Here is a 20,216-nt window from a genome sequence, read left to right as displayed (position 1 = left end):
TCATTTCCTTTTCTTTTATTTCTACTTTTCATCATAATTCAAACTGTTTCAATTCCTTCTCATGTTCAAAGTGCCTCATTTGAAATTGAATTCTCACCATTTTCAAAGAGTCACATGGCGTTTCCACAAAACGCAATTGCCAAGCTATAGCTGTAATTGTCAGCCATTTTTTCACAGACAAACACAACCCCAACTCCAGATTGTCTGTCAATTGCTACAGCTTTGCCTTCATTACCTTTTGTAAAACCCCCAACTTCACTTCTTCCACACTCAGAGAACTCTTAGTGACTGAAAGAATCTTTATACACAAAACACTGTTTAAACCAACCAAATTCAACATCTGGAACAAAAGACACTAACAGCTCCCATACGCGACCTTTGAACCCAATAGCCTCCTGATGCATTATCTCCAGTGTCTGCATGAGCTTATTCTGGATTCTCTGGTTTCCTCCCATAACCCAAAAATATGCATGTCAGGTGAATTGGCCATGCTAAATTGTTTGAAGCTTTCAGGGATGTGTGGGTTAGGAGCCTTTGTTAGGGTAAATGTGTAATAATAGGGTAGAGGAATGGGTCTGGGTAGGTTACTCCTCGGAGGGTCAGTGTGGACTTGTTGGGTCGAATGGCCTGTTTGCACACTTGTAATTCTGAACACAGTTTGCTATTATCGAGTTAAAACCAGACAAGAGTCCCCAGTTTGCTATAGACCAACTAGACTGCCTCAAACTATTTTAAGAGGGTAGCTTGGATGCCAAAGTTTCCTTATTTTAAAGGTAGATGTGAAGTGGGTGTTCCGGATGTGATGCTACTTGTCACACCACTCACCATTAGCAAAACACAACATACTCAAACACTCTATTGAAAATCCATACAAAATGAAGAGGAATTTAGAATAATTTAACTATTGGAAACCATGACCGAATAATGGATACAGTCCCTTCTACAAATTAACTGTTCCAATACAGCAACATCCCATAAACACATCCCTTGGCAAAATGGAACATTCAGACATACATTCTTGCATACAGTTCTCCAATCCAGGAGGAAACAGCATCAAGTCAGGTTTCAGATGCCTGGTCCTTTACTTAAGGTGCTTCCTCGATCGCAAGATCACCTGAGAGGCACAAATACAGGTGCAGACCAAGTTACAACGATGTGTCTCATAACTTCTGAAACATGCCTGTCCATGGACCATCACATGGGACATACCAGGAAGTGAACAACAGCCTGACACACCCATTTCACTGTTTTTGAGCTTCACACTGCCAGCACTCGATACACTAGGGAGCCAAAAACAAATGCCAGGGAAAGATACAGAGGGACAGAAAGAGTCACATTAAAGAAAGAAAGAGACAGTTAATTAACTGAAAAGATGTTGTGGAATGATGGGGAAAAAGGCAGGGCAGTGGGACTAACTGGAGAAGTGAGATCTTCGGGAGTAAAATTACAAGAATGAGAACATTGAATAAAAGCATTGTCATATCAGCTGAAATGGCTTGTTACATCAAATTCTGAATCTGCTTGACAGAAAAAAACCATAAACAACATAAACTTGGACAAGATGACAGCCCAGCATGGAGACCTGTGCAGAGCATGCTAGTGTGTTGCTCAGTAAACTGTACTATCTGACCAGCATAGAGAGTATTGCAAACTTTACTATCATATGCAAACTATACTCACACTCACTCCTTCACCGTCACCCTGACCCCCTCACACTCACACCATCACCGTCACCATGACCCTCTCTCAATCACTCCATCACCGTCACTCTGGCCCCCTCACATTCACTCCATCATCGTCACTCTGACCCCCTCACACTCACTCCGTCACAGTCACCCTGACCCCCACACCCTCACTGTCAGAGGGTCAGTTCTGCGGGAGTGCTGGACTGTCAGAGCGTCAGTCCCGAGGGAATGCTGCCCTGTCAGAGAGTCAGCACTACAGGAGCGCTGCACTATCCAAGGGTCAGTAATTAGGGAACATCAGATTACTATAATGTTTATAATGAGAAGATTTGCTGTGTGTGTGTTCATCAAAGACTGAGAGAGAGTCCGTTTGTGCGCGCAATAGGTGTGGTTGAATGCGAAACTCATTGTTGGAGAAGGAACGCACATGGAGGAAACTAATTTAATTATGAACAACTGGCAGGCTTTGTGTTAATCAACAGAGAGAACGAGGGAAGTTTCATGGACAGATGAGGTAAAGTGTTTGAGAATGTTAAAATAAAGGCATTGCCAGACACAACAGCAATATACATGGGCGTGCACATGAATGACAGATGGATGGGAGTTTGGTGTGAGTTCAAATCAGATTTGCTTCTGCAGGTTTGAAGCCGGGAGCGTCAGCTGCAGATTATTAACTTCATTAAGACTGTACTTCATAGCTCAAGGTTCAAACAGCAGATGGAATAAACCAGTGAGATATATTCTGGAGTGGTGAGAATTTCAAGTTAGAAATGGTCAGGGAATGGTGTCAGGAATCAGTGCGTGATCAAAGGGATCACCCACAGTTGTGACTTGTCTGCTTCAGTCGAAGATATTGGTCAGGAATGAGATGGAAACAGTGGAAGGAAGTGGAGTTTGCAACCAGAACAGTAGAGAGTGACCTCCTTGCTCTTAATATTTAAATATTAAATAATATTTAAAGGCAATGATACAATAAATTGTAGGTCTCCGCTGGACCTGAGTAGGTCAACATAGAGAGGAACAATGCCAGCTCAGAGAGGGAGACAGTCATTGAACGCATTCATTGATGTAGTTAGTAGTGGTCTGTAGAGTGAATATCTGGAATGAGAGTTTCAACTGAAAAATAATAGTGACAAGAAGTGTAGACTATATAAAAGAACAGTAATACAGTCATAACCGGTTTATAGAACAAAAAAATCTGGACGTTGACACTTAGGAGCAACACCAACGATAACCAGGAAAGGATAATAAAAATATTGAATAACGAGAAGAGCGTAATAGATCCGCAATGATATTGACAACAAAGATGCAGAAAGATTCCAAATATAAATGGATAAACTCCTGTCTATTGTTGGAACATTCCAGTCTAATGTTCCCAGATTCTGATACATTTTTGGAACATTCCAGTCTAATGTTCCCAGATTCTGATACATTTTTGGAACACTCCACTCCAAAGTTCTCAGATTCTGATCTCTCCTCCCCCTCTCTCTAGGTCTGCTGTTCCCTGTCAGTGCTGTCGGATATGCTCCCACTCATGTTATGGGATAACACATTGAACGGCGCCCATTTATGATTAAAAGATGGAAACCCTCCACTGAGATAATTAGAATCCACGGAGATTGGCATGAAGCACAGTCACTGAATAAACACTGGGAAAATTAGCAAAGGCTACGACAAGGGATGAATGGGCACTGCAAAACAATCAACAGATAGGAGGGTTCCCTCCCAGTTGGGGAACACTTCAGTGGTCCTGGACATTCAACCTCGGATCTTCTGATGACCATCCTTCAAGGCGGACTTCAGGACTGGCAGCAGTGAAAAGTGGCCGAGCAGAGGCTGATTACAAATTTCGGTACCCATAGGGTGGGCCTCAACTGGGGCCTTGGGTTCATGTTACATTGCAGGTGACCACCATTGCATTACACACACACACACACACACACACACACATACACGCACACACACACACACACACACACACACACACACACTCCTAAACACACATGTACATATGGACACATATGTACACAGACATACACACAGACACACACACACCCTTACAGACACACACACTCTCACAGGCATCCACTCAGAGACTTAGACCACTCTACACTCATGCACACACATATACACTCTCTCTCACTGATACTCAAACCCCCCACCCCAGACACACACACACTCCCACACTCACACATGCACCCCCTCACAACCTTAAGCCACTCTTCATCACTACACACACATATAAACGCCCTCTGACATTCACAACCCCCAACCAAGACAAACACACACACGCAAACAGACAAAGACCCACATGCACACATATATTTTGCGGGGTGAATTTGTACTTGCAGAGTTCCATTGTACTTTGCTCAAAAACTGCATGCATTCATGTAGAACTCTGAGCTCAAAAACTGCATGAATTCATGTAAACGTCTGTTATCTCACTTTTCAGATTAGAATCAATCTAAACATTATGGTATAGACAGAGAACACAGGGGCTAACACCTTCAACAAATTGTCTAGCTAACACTCGTTGTTACTGCTAACCTGTCAATGCAATTTTAAAAGAAAAAGGTGTTTTTAATTTACACATGAAAGAAATGAAACTATCATGATATTCGAACAGATGAAAGACTCAACAGACAATCAAGATATTTTTCAATGTATAATTTCAGTTATATCACACTGTAAATTTTTGCGATAAATTCTGTGCCTTAGAAGCGTGTCCTCCACTATCACCTGATGAAGGAGTGGCGCTCTGAAAGCTAGTGTGCTTCCAATTAAACCTGTTGGACGAAAACCTGGTGTTGTGTGATTTTTAACTTTGTACAACCCAGTCCAACACTGGCATCTCCAAATCATGACGAAATAAACAGTCTCAGTTCACCAGTTCCACACATCACTTTTCATATCACTATAAAAGGGAACATGTACCGGGTTTGGAAGGAATGGATGAGGGCTGCTGAGGGATGGACCAAAAATCTTTAAATCTTTTGAATCTTTTTTTAAAAACTTGTATATGAGAGTATGAAAAGGCACTGCAGGGGTCTATATGTGTTCCACTCTTTTTATGAAATGAGGCAGTTATAAAATAACAGATCGGTTGCATAAAAAAGTCGGAAGGGCAAGTTTCTAGATTTCTTACCCCAAAGAATAATGCTTATTGACCAGTGTGAGGCTCCTCCTGGTTTTAAGTGCCCTTTTATCAAATCCTTTCATAACCTTGAGACAGAGCATTGAGACTGCTGCTCAGCAACAGGCAGAAGCAATTCTGTCCGAATGGGCCTCTTAAAAAAGGATAAGACATGGCCATTCAGCCCATATTAGCCTGTTGCTACTTGAAAAGGTGGAAATCTAAAATATTGGCACATTTTGCCAACATAATCATTCAAAACGAAGAGATATGTCGCTGCAGCTGTATGAGGTTCTACTGAGAGAGCACCTGGAGTAAATTTTGTTGTTTGTGCTTCTGTAACTGAGAAGAGATGGACCTCCAACAGATAGAGTTTAACGGCTGCTCGTTATCCACGGGTTGCTGTCTCATTTAATATCTCAGGTCTGTTACACAAGTACAGGAGGAGGCCATTCATGTTTTCCAGTCTATTACAGAGGGACAGGAGGAGCCTATTTAGCCTCTCGAGCCTGTTACAGAGGGGCAGGAAGTGTTTATTTAACATTCAAGTCTGTTACGTATAAACATGAGTTTTAAATTAGTTTCGAAATAGGAGTGACCTGATGTAAGCATTAAGGTTCTAACTTTGCATAAGGCCAATTTTGAAAGCGTTATGCGAGCCCTGTGAAAGGTTGATTGGAATACCCTATTCACAGGTAAAGGGATGGTTGAAAAACGCAAGGTCATCAAAACTTGGTTTCAGAGAGTCCAGAGCCAACATGTTCCCATTAGTGAGAGGGGCAAGGTTGGTGGGTGCAGGGAGTGCTGGATGGCTAGATATAATGATGCTCTGGTCAAGGTAAGGAAGGAGGCATATGTCAGGTAAACAGACCTGAGATCAAGTGAATCCCGAGAGGTGTGTAAGGGCAGCAAGTGTACAGTCAATGGGGAAATCGGGCCAGAAAAATGTGGACAGGAGATGGCTTTAGAAATACGGTTAAGGAGGCATTGAATAAATTATGCAAATCATTTAATGACAAAATATTTACTAGGGAGAGAATAGGGCCCCTTAAAGATCAGTAAGGCTACCTATGTGTGAAACTACAGAAGATTGGAGGGATACTAAACAAGTATTTCTTCTCAGTATTTAATGTGGAGGAGTTTGCAAGAGCGAGAGAATGAAGAAACATGTAGTGAAACCTTGAAAGTGTCGATATTACAAGGAGGTGTTGAACATTTTAAAACACATAAAGGTGAACTAATCCCTTGGAACTGAGCAGTTGTATCCCAGATATTTGTGGGAAGCTAAGAAAGAGATTGCTCAGCATTTTGCTGATATATTTGTATCATTGATTTCCACAGGTGAGGTGTCAAAAAACTGGAGGGCTGCTAACATAGTGTCATTATTTAAGAAACTAAGGAAAAACAGGTAACCATAGATCGGGTGAGCCTGATGTCAGTGGTGACTAAATTGTTGGAGGGGATTTCGAGGAAAAAGATCGATATGCATTTGGAAAGACAAGGACTGTAGAGGGCTTTGTACCTTGGAGATCACATCCCACTGACTGGGTGGAATTTTTTGAGGAAGTGATGAAGATGATTGCTGATGGTAGGAGAGTGGATGTTGTCTTTATGGAATTCAGTAAGAAAACCAAAATGTTCTACATGGTAGACTGGTTAACAAGGTCAGACTCTCTGGAATCCAAGGAGAGCTCGCCATTTAGATCCAAAATGTTCTTTAATATCGGAGATAGGTTGTGACAGTGGACATTTGCTCATTAAACTTGGAGACCTGTGACCAGTGGCGTGCCACAAAGGCCAATAGTGGGTCCCCTGCCTTTTGTCACTTATACAAATCATTTACATTTGAGTACATGAAGTATGGTCAGTAAGTTTGTAGATAATTCCAAATTTGGTGGTGTAGTCGACAGTGAATAATATCTCTGAGACTATAATGGGACTTTGCTTAGGTGAACCGAGAAGTGGCAGATGGAGTTTATTTTAGTTAAATGTGAGGTGTTGCATTTTGGCAAGACAAATCAAGGCAAGACATGTAATTAGGGTCAATCAAGGAGAACTCCACAGAAATGATCGAATCCCTACAGTGAGGAAACAGCCTATTCGGCCCATCGAGGCTACACCGACCCTCTAAGCAGTATCCCACTGGACAAACCTCTACTCTATCTCTTGGATCCTGCATTTCCCATAACTAATCCACCTCGCCTACACATCCCTGGGTACTTTACGCAATTTAGCATGGCCAATCTACCCTTATCTGTATATCTTTATACTGTCGGAGGAAAACATAACATCCGGAGGAGACTCATGCAGACACGGGGAGAATGTGCAAACTCCACACAGGCAGTCGTTCAAGGATGGAGTTAAACCCAGATCGCTGCGCTCTGAAGCAGCAATGCTAGTCACTGAGCGACTGTGTCACCTTGTGGTGCAGGTTCTCCGTTCCTTGAAAGTGCCGTCACAGGTAGACAGTGCAGTGAAGGAGGCACTCGGTGATCTTCCCTTTTTGGTCCGTGCTTTGAGTCTAAACATTTTCACGACTTGTTGCATCTGTCCAGGACATTGGTTTGGCCACTTTTGTAATACTGCCTTCAATTCTATTCTCCCTGCTGTCGAAAAGATGTTGTCAAATTTGAAAGGGTGCAGAAGAGATTTAAAATAATGTTGCAGCTGTTGGATGGTTAGAGTTACAGGGAGAGTTTGGATAGGCTGGAACTATTTTCAAGTGTTGAGTCTGAGGGGTGACGTTAAAGAGTTTTATAAAATCATGAGGGGCATAGATAAGGTAAACAGTTAACGTCTTTTACCCAGGATAGGCTAGTCCAAAATTAGAAGACAAAGGATTCAGGTGAGAGGAGAAAGATTTAAAAAGGGACGTGAGTGACAACATTTTCACACAGAGACTGCTGTGTGTATGGATTGAACAGCCAAAAGAGGTGGTGGAGGCAGGTACAGTTACACCATTTAAAAGACATTTGGATGGATACATGCATGGGAAGTGTTTAGAGGGAGATGGGCCAGGTGCTGGCAAGGGGGTCGAGATTTATTTAGAATGTTTGGTCGGTAAGGGCGATCAGACTGAAAGGTCTTTTTCCGTGCTGTACATCTCTGAAACTCTATTGCATCTTGAGTGTATGACACAGGAACAGGAAGAGGCTATTCAGCTTCTGAATTCAGTCAGTCAGCTTGTTTGTTCAATTACTGAGAGTAAAATACAAAAATACATCATTCAGATTTTGATGGTGTTTTACAGAAACAGGGGAAAGGCTTTTAGTCAAGAGAAGCTGTAAGGAAAGTGAAGAGGCCATTCAGGCCCTCGACCCCATTCCACAAGAGCAGCAGGTGAGCTCAGAACTATTGGAACCTGTCAGTCAGTAGCAGGAGGAGGACATCTACTTTCGCAAACCTTGGATCAAGAGGCAGTCACACAGCTGCTCAAGACTGGGACACATAACAGGACGCAGTAATTCAACTGCTTGAGACTGTGACACAGGGACAGGAGGGAGTCACTCAGAGCTCGAAACTGGGGCACAGGGAAATCTGGAGGTTGTGAGGCCCCAGCATCCTGTTATGCAAGTACAGCAGGAGGTGACTCACTCCCCACCACTATGGGACACTGGGAGAGAAGGGGAGTTTGCTTGGAACAAACAGAAATATATGAACAGGTTGCATTAGTGGTCCATTCAATCCTGCCCCAACATTTACTATGACCACGGCTGATCTGATTGTGATTCCCTCATTCCATTTTACGGAGACTCCGCTCTCTGCAGCCTCTGCTCCGTTTCTTGGTCATGTTGCAGACTCAGATGCTGCAACAACACTCACCATGACTCATCCAGAAGGATGGATCTAACAGGATAAGTCAGGATTTGAGGGGTCCAATGACAAGAATGAAAACACAACATAATAGGTATTGTCAGATGTTTCGTACTCTCACATTCGCAATCCAACTCGCATAACCAGCCCATCCATTACGTATTCAGGATGTCCAGAGTGAAACTCTATGCAGCCCACACCAATGCTTGATTTATAATCCTGGACTAAATGTTCAGTGTGGGGAGCTGTGCAGTCCGCACTGGGTCATTCATATAAAAACCCAGGCTGTTGCATTGTTTGGTAACACTGTATTAGATCACTGTCCAGTGTGGTGCAAAATGTAACCAATGCTGAAAGTGAAAGAATGTACAGTTCCCATCCATTTACAGCTCCATACCTGTACTGTACCTTGTCAAGGGGTGCTGCGAATATGAAAATCAATGTGAGGAAGAGATATAAATGGAAACAATTTAAATACCTAGAGCTCTGATTAAGGCGCATATCACTCGAGTATTTAAAGTTGAAATAACTGAGATAATATCCAATGAGGTTTTGTGAACGGTACAAAGAATTAAGAGGGGGATGGTGATGGTTGCACTATAAGCCTTCAAATAATCAATGGGAATTATAGGAACAAAATTTCAGGGACACTGGCGAGACTTGCAGGAGCAATAGGGTTGTCATAATAGGTGATTTTAATTTTGCTAACATAGACTGGGACTTCCAGATGAGTTAAGAACTTAGATTGAACGTAATTTGTTAAGTGAGTTCAGGAAAGCTTCCACAAGCAATATTGAGAGGTTCCTATTGGGGAAGGGACAAACTCGACCTACTGTTGGGAAATAAGTTCGGATAGGTGACGGAGGTAAAGTGGACGAGCATTTTGGGAATAGTGACTAGAGCTGTATTAGTTTTAAAATAGTCATGGTAGGGACAAAATTGGTCCACAGAACCAAGTTCTAAGTTGGGGTAAGGCGTATTTTGTTGGAATTAGACAGAGGATTGCAGGGAATGATTGGAGTAGTTTGTTTCGAGGTGAAATGATCCCGGGCAAGTCGGAGGGCTACAAAAGTGAGATAGCTCGAGTTCAAGGTCTATATGTTCCTGTGAGGATGAAGGGAAAGTGAGGCTGGAAGAGCGAACCCTGGATAACAAGAAATATTGAGGCTCTGACCAGAAGAAAATGAGGTGTGGCTGAGGTACAGGCAGCTGGGACCAAGGGAATCTCTGGAGGTACACAGGAGATACAGGAGTTTACTGAAGAAGGAAATCAGCAAGGCGAAAAGAGGGTAAAGATAGCCTTGGCTGAGCAGATTAATCTGAATCCAAATTCAGTATAGGAAAGAAAAAGAACAACCAGAGAGAGAATATGACGCCTTAAAATCTAAAATAGGCGTGCATGTGTAAAACCTCAAGAGATGGGTGAGGTCCTCAATTCCCCTTCTGTGTGTATCATGAAGAAAGACATGAAGACCTGTGACCTTTGGGAGGTTAGTTGTCATATCTTGGTACAGTCCATATCACAGTAGAGGTGCTGATGGACATATTAGAAATCATAAAGTCAGAGAAATCTCTTGATTCTGACCAGAGCACTGCAAGAGGCGAGAGAAGATAGTTAAGGGGCCAAGGACACGGAAGACTGGGCGGTAGCAAATGTGCCCTTATTCAAGAAGGGTTGCAAAGAAAAGCCTGGGAAAGATAGTCCAGTCGGCTTCACATCTGTTTTCGGTAAACTGCTTGAGAAGGCTCGGAGTTTTAAGATATGCATGCATTTGGAAACACAGAGTTTGACTTGGAGCAGTTAGCATAGCTTTGTCCGTGGCAGATCATGCCTTAGAATTTTTGTTAGAGTTTATGAGGAAGCGACCAGGAAGGTTGACAAGGGCAGGGTGGTGGACATAGTCTATATGGATTTCAGTAAGGCCTTTGATAAGGTTCCACATGGTAGGCCTCTCTGGAAGGTTAGATCCCATGGACTCCAAAGTAAACTGGCAAATTGGTGACACAATTGTCTTGACGTTATGAAACAAATGGCTATGGTGGACGTATGCTTGTCGGACTGGAGCCCTGTGACTAGTGGAGCGCCTCAGTGGTCGGTCCTGAACCCATTGCTGTTCGTTATCTTATACCAATGATTTGGACCCGAGTGCACAACGCAAGGTTAGTAAGTTTGCAGATGACTCTAAATTAGGAGGCATCATTTACAATGAGAAACATTTTCAGAAATTGCAGCAGTACCTTGGTCAGCTGCGGAAGCGGGCTCAGAAATAGCAATTTGAGTTTAGTACAGATAAGTACGACATCTTGCATTTTGGAAAGTTAAATCCAGGTAGGAGTTAAATGATCAGTGAGAGGGCCTTAAGGAGTGTAGTGGAACAAAAAGACGTTGGCGATCAGGTGCACGGTTATCTGAAATTTGAGTCACAGATACACAGGACAGTGAAGAAGGCTGTTGGCACACTGGCCTACATCAGGGCATTGAGTATAGAAGTTGGGACATTATGTTGCAGTTGTGCAGGATGTTGGTAAGGCTGCAGTTGGAGTATTGTGTTCAGTTTTGTTCATCTTGCTCGAGAAAGGATATTATTGAATGAGAAAGTGTGTAGAACAAATTTACAACGATGTTTCCTGGGCTAAAGGCTCTAAGTTATACGCAGAGGTTGGACAGGTTAGAACTTATTTCTTTACAGCATAGGAAACTGAGAGGGTTTTATTGAAGTGTAACTCTTATAAAATCATGAGAGGTTTGAGCAAGTTTGCGGATGATACGAAAGTCGGAGGAGTTGTAGACAGTGAGGAAGGATGTGGCAGGTTACAGCGGGATATAGAGAAGCTGCAGAGCTGGGCAGAAAGGTGGCAAATGGAGTTCAATGTAGCTAAGTGTGAGGTGATTCACTTTGGTAAGTGTAACAAAAATATGGGGTACTGGGCTAATGGTCGAATACTTGGTAGTGTGGAAGAGCAGAGGGATCTTGGTGTCCATGTACACAGATCTCTGAAGGTTGCCACCCAGGTAAATAGTGCAGTGAAGAAGGCATATGGCGTACTGGCTTTTATTGGTAGAGGAATTGAGTTCCGCAGTCCTGAGGTCATGCTGCAGTTGTATAAGACTCTGGTGCGGCCGCATCTGGAATATTGTGTGCAGTTTTGGTCGCCATACTATAGGAAGGATGTGGAGGCACTGGAACGGGTGCAGAGGAAGTTTACCAGAATGTTGCCTGGTATGGTAGGAAGATCCTATGAGGAAAGGCTGAGGCACTTGGGGTTGTTTTCATTGGAGAAAAGAAGGTTTAGGGGTGACTTGATAGAGGTGTACAAGATGATTGGGGGTTAGATAGGGTTGACAGTGAGAACCTTTTTCCACGTATGGAGTCAGCTATTACAAGGGGGCATAGCTTTAAATTAAGGGGGGGGTAGATATAGGACTGATGTTAGGGGTAGGTTCTTCACTCAGCGAGTCGTAAGTTCATGGAATGCCCTGCCAGTAGCAGTAGTGGACTCTCCCTCTTTATGGGTATTTAAGCGGGCATTGGATAGGTATATGGAGGATAGTGGGTTAGTGTAGGTTAGGTGGGCTTTGATCGGCGCAACATCGAGGGCCGAAGGGCCTGTACTGCGCTGTATTCTTCTATGTTCTATGTTCTAGGTGTGCATGGGGTGAATACTACAATTTTTTTCCCCTAAGGTTGGGGAATCAAGGACTAGAGGACATCCATTAATGTTTGGAAAGGAAAAAAGTATATAAAAAGGAACCTGAGGGGCAACGTTTTTACACAGAGTGTGGTATGCATACAGACTGAGCTGCCAGTGGAAGTGATTGAGGTGGGTACAATAACAACATTGAAAAGGCATTTGGACAAATACACAGACAGGAAAGGATTAGAGGGATACAGAGCAAGGGCAGGGAAATGGGGTGAGTGTGGATGGACATTTTAGTTGGTATGGACGAGCTGGGCCAAATGGCCAGTCATACTGGCAGTCTCGTGCAGTGGGGGAGACTGAGAAAAAAATGTCATAATAAATATGTTCACAGGATTCAGAATGCTGAAATGAAGACATTTCGATAGTATCATGCAACGCGGGTCAGTATAATAAAGAATTATGAGTGAAAGGCAATGGAGAGTTTTGGATGAGCATTTGTTCTGCAGCTTTGTAACTGGGAGTGAGGACAGCAGAGTCTTTGCCTCACTGGGCAGAATCTAACAAAAAACTGTCTCAGTGACATTTTCTTTGAGTGTGACAGAGGGGTTGTCTGCATGAGGCTGAGCTAGATTCCTGATGCTATCTTACCAAACTCATCTCATTAACTACCCACCCCACTCCATGGTGTCCCTCTCATACAATGCCAGCCCGATTCTCCCACCCATCATGACTGGAGGTACTCAAAATCGCCCGAATGCCCCTGGATATTCCATGACCCCTGATACTGGGGCCACCTTTAAAAGGCCAAGGGGTACACGGTTGAGCTTTCTCAGTTTGGAGCTGCCCTGCACAGTTTACCTCGAGCATGGCAGATAAGGAAATTACATCACGGTTTGTCGACAGGGGCACGGAGGTCCTGGTGGATGAGCTAATACAGAGGGGGACCATTCTCTTCCCAGAGGGATCACTCCACCAGACACACCGAGCATGGTCTGAGCTCACCACCCACCTCAGTGTAGTATCTGCAGTCTGAAGAAATGTCCAGCAAAACAGGACAAGCTTCAATAACTTTCCCCACTCTGTTAGGATAAGGGTCACCATATTCTCTCTGCTCCCTCACACTCACTGTATGTCACACTCACCAGTTCCCGATCAAGGCCCATGCTCTACCACTCTCACTACTGCATACAACACCTTCCCTCTCTTTCTCTCTTGCATCTCTAATGCCCCCCACACAGTTATAGTATATTCTGGAGAAGACCAATTATTGGATTTTCCAGATCATGTTCCAACTTATTCCCAGTTTCAGTAAAGCGACAGTGCCCCAGTGTATGACATGTAAGAGGATGGAGTAGAGTTGTACGTTTTTCAAATCACACACAATTAAAATCCATCATGAGGCCATTCAGTACTTCAAATATGCTCCAACATTCAATACGTTTGGAGGTGATCTGATGTTTTTCTCAGCTCCACGTTACAGGAACTTTCAGTCATTCAACCCCCAGCTTCCTGTTACCAAGCAGATGATTCTCAGAAACTTTTTAACCCATGTTTCTTCTCGCATGTGTTCCGAAGGCATTTCCCATGGGAATAGACTCTCCTAACAATATATTTCATCTGCTTTATAAATTCATACAATAGTCAGCATGCTTTCCACAGAGCAATCAAAAACATGCACTTATTTTATGATTATCGATATCCAATCACAATTAGTTATTCTGGTTATTTCACTTGTCGCACCTTATTGTATTCAGCCAAAGAAAGCTTCCAAACACTTGTCTCAATATAAAATACAATTTCTAGCAGAGAACGTTTTTTATCCTCAGCCGTTATCATGACCGTTATCTCAAATATACCTTTTACCTTGTCATGAATATTTCTCTTGCCCCTTTGTCTGTGAATGATTCTGTGTGTAACAGTTACACAGTCTCCCACTCAGTTGGCTGGATGGTTGGTTTGTGATGCAGAGGGAGGCCACGAGCGCAGGTTCAATTCCCCACACTGATAGAGGTTACCATGAAGGTGATGCTCTCTCAACCTCACCCTATCACCGAAGTGTGGTGACATTCAACGTAAACCACCATGAGTGGTCTATCTAATGAGAGCTCTTTGGGACTCCATTCTATCAATGTTGGCAATTTACTTTTTTTTAACAATTGTTTTTACTGAAAAATAGATTTTTATTATTATATTAAACCAATAATAAAACAACTCAAAAATAACTGAACAAAATTACACCCATGAGCATGTACAGATAAAACAAGTTAAAGTCTCTTAACGGACAGAAGAAATACAAAAATAAACAATACATAATAAATAATTAATACGACATCCAAAACAACAGAATGCTTTTCCTAGCACAGGACGTGTGGGGGAGATACTCAACGAGTATTGTGCGTCAGTATTTACTGTGGAAAAGGATATGGAAGATATAACATGTAGGGAAATAGATGGTGACACCTTGCAAAATGTCCATATTACAGAGGAGGAAGTGCTGGGTGTCTTAAAACGGTTAAATTTGGATAAATCCCCAAGACCTGATTAGGTGTACCCTAGAAATTTGTGGGAAGCTAGAGAAGTGTTTGATGGGCCTCTTGCTGAGATAGTTGTAATACGGATAGTCACTGGTGAGGTGTCGGAAGACTGGAGGTGGCGAACGTGGTGCCACTGTTTAAAAGGGTGGTAAGGACAAGCCAGGGAACTATAGACCAATGAGCCTGACGTTGGTGGTGGTCAAGTTATTGGAGGGAATCCTGAGGGACAGGATGTGCATGTACTTGGAAAGGCAAGGACTGATTAAGGACAGTCAACATGGCTTTGTGCATGGGCAACCATGTCTCACAAACTTGATTGAGTTTTTTGAGGAAGTATCAAAGAGGATTGATAAGGGCAGAGGGATAGATGTGATCCATATGGGCTTCAGTAAGGCGTTCTTCAAGGTTCCCCTTGGGAGGCTGATTAGCAAGGTTAGGTCTCATGGAATACAGGGAGAACTAGCCATTTGGATACAGAACTGGGTCAAAGGTAGAAGACAAAGGGTGGTGGTGGAGGGTTGTTTTTTAGACTGGAGGCCTGTGACCAGTGGAATGGCACAAGGATCGGTTTGGATTCACTACTTTTTGTCATTTACATAAATGACTTGGATGCGAGCATAAGAGGTACAGTTAGTAAGTTTGCTGATGACACCAAAATTGGAGGTACAGTGAACAGCGAAGGGGTCACCTCAGATTACAACAGGATCTTGACAAGATGGACCAATGGGCTGAGAAGTGGCAGATGGAGTTTAATTCAGATAAATGCGAGGTGCTGCATTTTGGGAAAGCAAATCATAGCAGGACTTATACAATTAATGGTAAGGTCCCAGGGAGTTTTGCTGAACAAAGAGACCTTGGAGCGCAGGTTCATAGCTCCTTGAATGTGGATTCGCAAGTAGATACGATAGTGAAGAAAGCGTTTGGTACGCTTTCCTTTATTGGTCAGAGTATTGAGTACAAGAGTTGGGAGGTCATGTTGCAGCTGTATAGGATATTGGTTAGGCCATTGTTGGAATATTGCGTGCAATTCTGCTCTCCTTCCTATCGGAAAAATGTTGAGAAACTTGAAAGGGTTCAGAAAAGATTTATAAGGATTGGAGGATTTGACCTATAGAGAGAGGCTGCAGAGGCTCGGGCTGTTTTCGCTGGAGCTTCGGGTGCTGAGGGATGACATAGTGATTTTCAAAAGTAAGGGGCATGGATAGGGTATATAGGGAAAGTCTTTTCCCTGGGGTCAGTGAGTCAAGAAGTGGAGGGCATAATTTTAAGGTGAGAGGGGTAAGATATGAAAGAGACCTACAGGACAACTATTTCACACAGAGGGTAGTAAATGTATGTAATGAGCTGCCAGGTGAAATGTGGGAGGCTGGTACAAGTGCAACATTTAAGAGGCATTTGCATGAGTATATTTAGGAAGGGTTTGGAGGGTTATGGGCAGTGTGCTGGCAGGTGCGACTAGATTGTAATGGGATATGTGGTCGGCATGGACAGGTTGGACCGAAGGGTCGGGTTCCATGCTCTACATCTCTATGACTCTATGACTTATATTAATCTCTGTTTTTTCGTGCACCATGCTGGTGAGAAAGTCCAAAGGCATATTCTCCATGATGAGCTTACAAAGACCCAACACATCCTGGGAGTTTCAGACATCCAACAAAACAGAATATTATTTCCTAGCACAGAAAGTAGGGATATTTTTTTCCCATGTGCATCTGTGTAAGATTCTCTGGGCAGGCGCAGGAAAAGAGAAACCGTGTCCATCTCCAATTCGGTTCCCAAGACCCACTCAACCACACCGAACACAGAGCTCCAATATATATAATGCCTGCAGCAGGACCACATGCAATTAGTAAGAGTGCCTGTAGTCATTCTGCATTTAGGACATGCCGAAGATAATCCCACACTGAATTTTGAGAGAAAATCTGGTGTCAGATAGACCCTATGAAGAATTTGCAACTGCATGGAATAGGTCCTATTACAGATGAAAATCCTTCGAGCAATTTCACAAATATCCTCCCATGTCTCCAAAGAGATCTGAACCCCCCAACTCTCTCGCACAGACGTCACGAAGCTGCACAGTCTTGTCTGAGAGGACACTCCCCAACAAATGATCGAGGGTACTGACAGAGAGTATATTCTTAGCAATAAGCACCCGCTTCTCTGTATCGGATCTGTAAGAGTCTGTTAAAGTGTGTGTTTTTAAAATCAAATCTCTAATCTTGCAAAAGAACAGAAGAAATCTCTACTAGGTAGTCCATACTTACGAGTTATTTGATCAAATGATATCATTGTTTCTCCCTCAAGTAACACGTGCTGGCTCAGTGGTTTGCACTGCTGACTCACAGCACCAGGGTTTGGTTCCAGTCTTGGGTGTTTGGCTGTGTGTACATAGTATGTTCTCAACTGTGACAGCGTAGGTTTCCTCCTACGGTCACAAAGATGTGCAGTTTAGATGACTTGACCATTGCTAAATCGCTCAAAGTGTTCAAGGATCTGTAAGTTCAGGATAAATACAGAATGGTAGGGGAATAGGTCTGAGTGGGCTACTCTTCAGAGGGTCGAAGTGGACATGCTGGGCCCAAGGGCTTGTATCCACACTGTAGGTATTCTACTAATTCTTAATCACCCAAGCAAGGTATCCCCCTCGCTCCTCACAGTTTAAAACTGGAATCCATTATCCCCGGTTGACAACCTGGTATACCAATTAAAGGGGTAAGAAACATGGTTTTGGCTGTATTGCCCTCAATCTGACGGATTGTTCTTCAAGTTTTAACAGTATTGATAATCATTAGTTTTTGACAATAATCCATAAATGTTGTCATTTTATCTAAGAACAACAGACTAATAAGGCTTCACTTTGCCTGAGAGGGCTCAATTTCTAGCCGTATTGACACCGAGTCCTCAGCGGCCCAGGCACGAACATGGGATAATTAAAACAAGGTTAATTGATTACTTTTAATCTGGGAGATCTAACCCGCCCCCCCCCCCCCCCCCCCCCCCCGCCCACAATCTGTGGGGCAGTTTGTTAGCTTGATAAGGAAGCGCTTATGGTGCCAAATAAAAGAGCTAAACTAGCAATTCTGTTTCCTAAGTAGCTGTCTGGGAAACATCAAAGAAAACATTCACACGGGGTCTAGGAAATGAAGAAGGACATTCATTTTAATAACAGCTATCCGACCTAGCCAGGATATTTGAAATGCCTCCCATCTTTGAAGGTCTTGTTTAGTTTTGTCAAACAAATGGACACAGTTCACGTTAAATAAATGATCAAAGACAAATGTCGTGAATATACTAAAATAGGGAAACCACCTCCATGACCATTTAAAAGGAAACCAGGATTTGGCCTCAGTATTATGTATTTCCCTAAGACCTCCAATAGGCATGGCCTCCAACTTTGTAAAATTAATCTTATCGCCCGGAAAGGCAACAAGTGAATTTATGCATTGCATCACATGAACTACCGAAATTGCGGGATTTGACAAAAAACATAAGACCCTCATCTGCATACAATGTAACCTTACGTGACTTCTATTCCACTTCTGGGTGAGATATGTTGGCATCCCTACGGATGGCCTCCGCCAGTGGCTCAATCCCCAACGTAAACAACAATGGTGAAAGGTGTCAACCTTGTCGGCTGCCTGGAGAAATATTAATATTTCTGGTTGGCACACCATTAGTGAGAACCGCAGCCAGAGGATCGCAGTAAAGGACTCTCACCCACTTGATAAAAACTTTGCGTAGAACAAACCATTCTAATGTACAGAAGAGATCCGGCCACTCAACACAATGAAATGCCTTCTCTCATCTAAAGAGATCAATAATCCCTGGACAGATTGTTGTTGATACCATTGGATCATATTGAGTAAATTCTTAACATTGTAGGAAGATCTGCGGCCCTTTATAAACCCTGTTTGGTCCTCTTTGGCAACGGAAGGCAGCGAAGTTTCCAGCCTTAATCCACGGGTTTCAGACAAGATTTTGAATCAAATATTTAAAAGTGAGATTGGCGTGGAAGAAGCACAATCCTCCAGGGTCTTCCTTTCTGCAGCATCAGAGAGATATGAGCCTCTCTTAAGGATGGAGGGAGGGGTTCGTGACTGTATGAGGGACAGAACATGTTTAATATTTAGCACTGACAATAGGTTTATAAATTATTTATAAAATTCACGACGAAATCTGTCAGGACCGTGCACCTTTTCATTCTGAAGCTGCTTCACACCCTCCTGCGCTGACAATGGTGCATTAAGGCACAACACCTATTCAGGGGTTACTCCTGAAAAATGAAAAATGACTCCATCTTAATCCATCTATCCACATAATGCTCAGTCTGAAATAATTCGGAGACAAATCTCGGACATTAATCTTTTTGGAATTGAAGGTAAGGATCCCAGTACCTTCCTGATTGAGGTAATGGCTTGAGAGGGGCGCTCGTTTTCCTGGCAAGATAGAATAAATGCCTGCCTGGCTTATCACCATGTTCAAACAGCCTTTGTTTTGCAAAAGTAAGTTCCTTCTTGGCTGCCTGTGTGAGCGTGGAATTCACCGTAGACCGATGCATTGTGATCCTCTGCAGCTTAGCCACTGAGGGTCTATCACAGTATGCCCTCTCAGCTGCCCTCAGCTGTGCCTCAAACCAGCGTTCCTGCTCCCCCTTCTGTTGCATCCTAAGGGATAATTATTCCCTTGGCATAAGACTCAGCAATTTCCCATAGAATGGATGGGTTACTGGTTGAATCTGAATTAATGGCTAAGAAAGATCTGAATTCATTACAGAAATACTCAATGAACTAACTAGTCTTAACAATAAAGGGATACATTCGCCAGTGTCTGGAATCTGTTATATTTCCCTGAATCTTTCTCAATAAGTATGGTCAGAAATGGTAATATGTATGGTCAGAAATGGTAATTGTGCAGGATGCCACCGAATCTAAGATTGTTGCAGGGATGGGTAAGAAATCAAACCTGGTGTGGCATTTCTGCGGGTTAAAGAAGATATTAAAAGCCCTACTTGTGAGGTAGATGTGCCTCCAGACATCCACCAGCTCTAGTTCTGCACACAAATCCACCAATTGCTTACATTATAACGAGGGTATTGAGGGACCTTCGGATATTCTGTCCACCGTGGGTTCCATAAGGCAGTTGAAATCTTCTTCTACGATAATGTGCCATGATGCAAGATAACTGAATTTGGAAAATGCATCTTCCAGGATTTTAAGAGGGTGCGCCGGGATGGGGGTGGGGGTTCGCAATTACTATTCAAAATATTGGATTATTTACCATAGTTAAAGGCTTGGGGGATTATGATCCTTCCATGAGTATCAAATACAATGTAGTAATTTAAATGGAAGATTCTTCTTATCCAGTACGGCTTCTCCCCTACTCCTAGTATTAAAAGACGAAAATAAAACC

This window comes from Chiloscyllium punctatum, chromosome 38 (genome assembly GCF_047496795.1).
Source record: "Chiloscyllium punctatum isolate Juve2018m chromosome 38, sChiPun1.3, whole genome shotgun sequence".
NCBI lineage: Eukaryota > Metazoa > Chordata > Chondrichthyes > Orectolobiformes > Hemiscylliidae > Chiloscyllium > Chiloscyllium punctatum.
This window is presented reverse-complemented; position numbering follows the sequence as displayed.